Source organism: Gossypium arboreum, chromosome 1, assembly GCF_025698485.1.
Source record: "Gossypium arboreum isolate Shixiya-1 chromosome 1, ASM2569848v2, whole genome shotgun sequence".
In the NCBI taxonomy this organism is placed as follows: Eukaryota; Viridiplantae; Streptophyta; class Magnoliopsida; order Malvales; family Malvaceae; genus Gossypium; species Gossypium arboreum.
The window spans coordinates 72460958-72466804 of NC_069070.1; the positions used below are offsets into that span (position 1 = coordinate 72460958).

The 5847-nt window shown below is 34.7% G+C and overlaps 1 non-coding gene across 1 annotated transcript; it reads right to left on the reverse strand.

The window, feature by feature from the left end:
- Window positions 1–4014: 4014 nt before the first annotated feature.
- LOC128282118 (small nucleolar RNA R71) lies at window positions 4015–4121 on the reverse strand. The gene has a single exon (XR_008272381.1). It is a non-coding gene; the product is annotated as a small nucleolar RNA R71 (small nucleolar RNA).
- Window positions 4122–5847: the final 1726 nt, after the last annotated feature.

The following is a 5847-nucleotide window of genomic DNA, read 5'->3' on the forward strand; positions in this document are numbered from 1 at the left end:
TTAGATCATTTATGATGCTATATTGAATTGTTGTACATGTATATGTGACTGGTATTATATGTTCTTGATATGCAAAAGAACTAACTTATTTGTTGTATTGTTGAATTTTATATGAAAGTATAAGGATGCCATGTTATATACCATTGTGTTTAAAATGTTAAATTATTGAAATGTCAAGGTAAGTTAAGTAAATTTCATATGGACTTATTAAGCATTCAACATGCTTACTCTGTTGCCTCCCTTTTTTCCTTATAGATTCCCAACTTGCGAAACGTGTCTAGCAGATCAACGAGAAGCTTACACTATCCTGTTATTGATTCGGTAGTCTTTCAATCGTTTAAAGCTTGTTTCTGTGGAATGTAAATAGGTGTTATGTATTTTTGAATCTTAGAATGATAGTTTTGCTTTGAACCATTTTTTAATGTTTGATTTTGGTACAGTTAAAGCCTACTTGCATATATATGTTTTGGTAAAATGTTGAGAAAGGTGAATGGCACTCAAAATGGTATGTTTATGTATGAATTTGCATAGTAAGAAGATGGTAATAAATGGTTAAATGAATGATTGAATAGTTTGAAATAGAGCAAGTTGAATTGATATGTTTTGATGCCAAATTGAAGTATATTAGATTGTTTGATTTGAAATGGTTAAATGAAGTGTTTTGGTATGTATTTGGGATGATCTTTTGCAGGTAAGGTTTTGCAAATATGCACCAAATGTGAAGTTTGAAAGATAGACATGAAATAGGTATCAAATGACCTAAATTTCACCAAAAAGACGTCCCGACGAGCAATCTTCCTTGTCATAACATCAGTCGATATTATCTGACGTCGCAACATCGAGTGGTATGACTTCTTGATGTAACAAACTATTTGGCGACGTCACGATGTTAGCCCTAATATTTTGAAACTTTACAATTTGGTCCTATTTTGTGCTCAGGTAAAAAAAAAGCTTTTGTAAGCTTGATTAAGGTTCAGATTTAATTGCATATCATAATGAGAATGCGTTTATGACATGTTTGAATCTTTGATTGATTTATTTACGATTAATTTGATAGTGGTTGCTCCGACAACGGATGTAGCATCTTGTAGCTCGGACCCGGTGATCAGGTCGAGCAAGAGGTATTTCAATTCTCATTATGCATATGTTCCCAATTTTGGTCTTTGATTCATTTATGAATCTTACCTTTCAGTTTCAATTTTCATCTCTAAGGACTTACACAATTATTATGTAACACCCTTATATCATGTTTGACTCAAGGAACCTGATATAAGAATATTACATTTGGTGCCAAAGTAATCCTTGGCTAATTACTATTATATTTGAACATAAAAACAGACAAATAATAGATTTAAATAATTTACATTTAAATCCATTACTACTACTTGGGACATACTTAATTTTTCCTAAGTACATGTCATTCTATTCAAAATTTTAAAACGTACCCTCTTGTTGCTTGAAGATGTAATGAGATGAAGACTCGTAATCTCAAATACAACTCTTCAAAATTTCTGTACCTAATCTGCGCACGGAAACAAACTGTACGCTGAGTATACACCCAGTGGTATTACTATAATTCAAATACTTAATGTAAAAACAATATATATACACATTAAATCTTACCACTATTTTACCTTCAATAAATCATTTGTACATTTAAACTTTAAATTTATTCTAATAATATATATCTTAAATAACTTTTCTTTATTTTAATTTATATATCTTCTTATTACATCAATATCCATTTCATGCATTTCATCAATAACCATTTCATAAAATCATTATTTTATATATTTCATTTCTATATCCTAACTCAATAACTTATTCTATTCCATATCTAAAACCTTACAACATTTCTATTCCATATCTAAAACCTTACAACATTAGGCTTTCAATAATTATTTAAACCAACATTTGTCAATAAAAATAATTATAATTAATTCATAGGATTATATTTGATAAACCGTAATTTATACATATTTTTACCCCATGTTTAAAGCATTTTATGGATGATTTTCCATAAGAATTGGTGAATTCGATTGAATTGGTGAATTCGATTCTCCTAATACTTTAATTTCATGTTTTATACTTAGGAGAGCATAGAAGAGCGAAAGGAACGAGAAACTGGCCAAAAATAGAGAAAATGGGCCAAAGTACGAAATCAACATGGCCTAGATTTCCTCACGGGTATCCCACACGCCCGTGCCATTCTAACAGGCTCGAGCACGGCCTGAAGAAATTGCACACGGGCGTGTCCCTGCCGAGCGCAAGTTGAGTCCAATTTGGAAAAGGCTAATTTTAAGGGCTAATAGGCATTCCAAAGCCTATAAATACACCCTAGAAGAGGAGAAAAAGGGACATACAGAATAGGGAGTAAGGAATTACTCCAAGGAAACCGATTGATCCATCTCAGAAGCCGGATTCATCATCAAGACTGAAGATCTCTCCTCAATATCCCTTCAAGAGTTTGAGTTTTCTTTATGTTTTGTATTCTTTATTCTTCTGAGATGTTGTCTTATTTAGTTATGAACTAAAACCCCCAAATACCTAAGGGGAATGAAACCTAAGACAAATCTTGTTATTATTTTCTGAATCGTATGATAAATATTTAACTTGTTCTTAATTATGTGTTCTTAATTCTTGTTTTGATATCTCAGGATACTGATTCAAGACATGCTCTTATTCAGATGAGGAATAGACCCTGTCTAAGAGTACATTTGTCATAATTAAGTGGAGTTGATTGCGCGCCTAGACATAGGGTGACAAGATTTTGCCGGATTAGGGTGAAACCTAATAAGGGGATCTATAGATTGAGTTAATGCAATCCTAGAGTGTTAATTAGAGAAAAATCTCAGTTATTCAGTCTAGGGATTAGACGTTATTAGTCTTGAATAGGGATAATAACATAACTTAGGGATCTCTATGGAACAAGTTGAATGAATAAATCGTCCGATTCGGAGCCAGAATAACAAGTAAAGTCTAGGTGGATTTTTCCTTAGGTATTGTCTTAAGTCAATCGATTTTCCCCAAAAGCAATTCCCCAATTCTTTTCTTTGTGAGTTATTAATTTAGATAATTAGTTAATTAAAACAAAAACCTCTTTATTCTTAGGCTAGATAATAAAAAGACAGTCATTACTAGTATTTTTAGTTCCTTTGGGTTCGACAATCAGGTCTTGCTAAAACTATACTACTATTCGATAGGTACACTTGCTTACATCGCAATAATAGTTAGTTCAAGAACGAGTAATTATAAATATTTAAAACCTATCACGAAATCACGCGATCAAGTTTTTGGCGCCGTTGCCAGGGAACTAAGATATTAGGAACGCTCAATTTTTATTACTTTAGCCATTTATTTTTCTTGGAATTTAATTTTATATTATTATTATTATTACTTACTTATTTACTTTTTCCTTCTCTTGGCAGGTTTTTATAGTTTATGACTAGAAGAAACCCGTCAGGGCCACTACTTTTTGACGAAGAAATTGACTGCACAGTTCGTAGAAACCAAAGAGAAATAAGGCGAAGCTTAAGATACACGGAGAACGAGCAAAAAGACAATACTCAACCCCCAACTGAAGAGATGGCTGAAAACCAAGGCAATCAGCTACCTCCTGCAACTGCAGTTAATCAAAATCCTGCTCCACACACTATGTATGATTATGCTAAACATTCTTTAACAGGAACTGAATCAAGCATAGTTAGACCTGCTGTAGCTGCAAATACTTTTGAATTAAAACCTAACACTATTCAAATGATACAACAATTTGTTCAGTTTGATGGTTTGTAGGATGAGGATCCCAACACTCATTTAGCCAACTTTTTAGAACTATACGATACATTTAAAATTAATGGCATTTCTGATGATGCCATACATCTTCGGTTGTTTCCCTTTTCATTGAGGAATAAAGCTAAACAGTGGTTGAACTCGTTACCACGAGGATCAATTACTACTTGGGAACAAATGATCGAAAAATTTTTACTAAAATATTTTTCGCCGACTAAAACGGCTAAATTACGTAATGATATCTCTTCTTTTGTGTAGATGGATTTAGAAACACTCTATGATGCATGGGAGAGATACAAGGACCTTTTGAGAAGATGCCCCCACCATGGGTTATCGCTTTGGCTCCAAGTACAAACATTTCACAATGGTCTGAATCCTTTGACTTGGCAAATGGTTAACGCAGCTGCTGGCGGAACCATCAATAATAAAACACCAGAAGATGCCTATGAGTTTATAGAGGAGATGTCACTGAATAACTATCAGTGGCAAGTTATGAGGACAAAGCCAACGAAACCAGCCGGCGTTTATAATGTCGATCCGGTTACCATGCTCTCTAATCAGGTAGAACTCTTAAATAAAAAGATTGATGGTTTTCTTAATTATTCACAGGTTCACCTAGTAATACAGTGCGAAGCAAGTGGAGGTGGAACAAACCATTCAGAATACCAACTTTATGGCCACAATATGGATAACGAGCAATTAGACTTCATGGGTAATAATCCTCGACCTCAAAACAATCCATATAGTAACACTTATAATGCAGGTTGGAGAAACCACCCCAATTTCTCGTGGGGCGGTCAAGGAAATCAAAGACCACAACATCCTCCGGGTTACCAACAACCACCCTACCAACAGGAAAAGAAGCCAAACCTTAAAGAGATGCTCTCAAAGTTTATATCAGTGTCAGAAACTCGTTTTCAGAACACCGAGACAGGACTTAAAAATCAACAATCGTCGATCCAAGGGCTCAAAATTCAGATAGGCTAGCTTTCCAAACTAATCTCCGAGCGACCACAAGGTAGTTTGCCAAGTAATACCGAACCTAACCCAAGGGAACAACTTAACGCAATTAATATTCAAGATGACGAAGGAGTCGTTGAGCCTGAACAAGAACCGAGGCAAGAAATTGTGGCAAGCAAAAGTCAAGGTGAGGTAGATCAAAATACAAACAAACTAGTGATTGTCGAATATAAACCTCGTGTGCCATACCCCAACGCGACAAGGAAAGACCGCTCAAATGAACAATTTGGTAAATTCGTTAAACTCTTTAAAAAATTACATATTAACTTACAGTTTATTGAAGCTCTATCGCAGATGCCAAACGCAATGAAATTTTTAAAGGAACTTTTAGCAAATAAGCGGAAGCTGGACGAGGTGTCGCATGTGGAGCTAAACGTAGTTTGCTCGGCCATTCTCCAAAATAAACTACCCAACAAACTAAAAGACCCAGGGAGCTTTACTATTCCTTACTTAATTGGTAGTTTAAATGTTAATCATGCGTTAGCTGATCTAGGGGCTAGTATCAATGTCATGCATTACAAAATGTTTAAGCAACTAGGTCTCGGGAAACCCAAACAGACTAGGATGAACATTAAATTAGCAGATAAAACTATAAGATTCCTTAGAGGTATTATTGAAGATGTGCTAGTTAAAATCGATAAATTTATATTTCCCGTTGACTTTATTGTTCTAGACATAGAAGAGGATACAACACTCCCTTAATTCTAGGAAGGCCCTTTTTAGCAACTGCTAAAACCATCATTGATGTTGGCATAGGTGAACTCACACTCTGGGTGGGAGACGAAACAATCACCCTTCAAGCTCGTAATTCTGGCAACACATCAGGAATTGAAGGTGATCATTTAAACCATTCTACTAAAACTAACAATATGGTGCAACCTACTTTGTAGAAAATAGGTTTGAAGGAAGCACACAAGTCGTTCTCAAGCAATAGTAGAGGACCTGTTCATGAAGATCGAAGATTACAAATTGAGGAACTCGATGAATGGCGAACACACAAACCAAGAACACCCGAAAAACCGAAACTACGCCAAAACG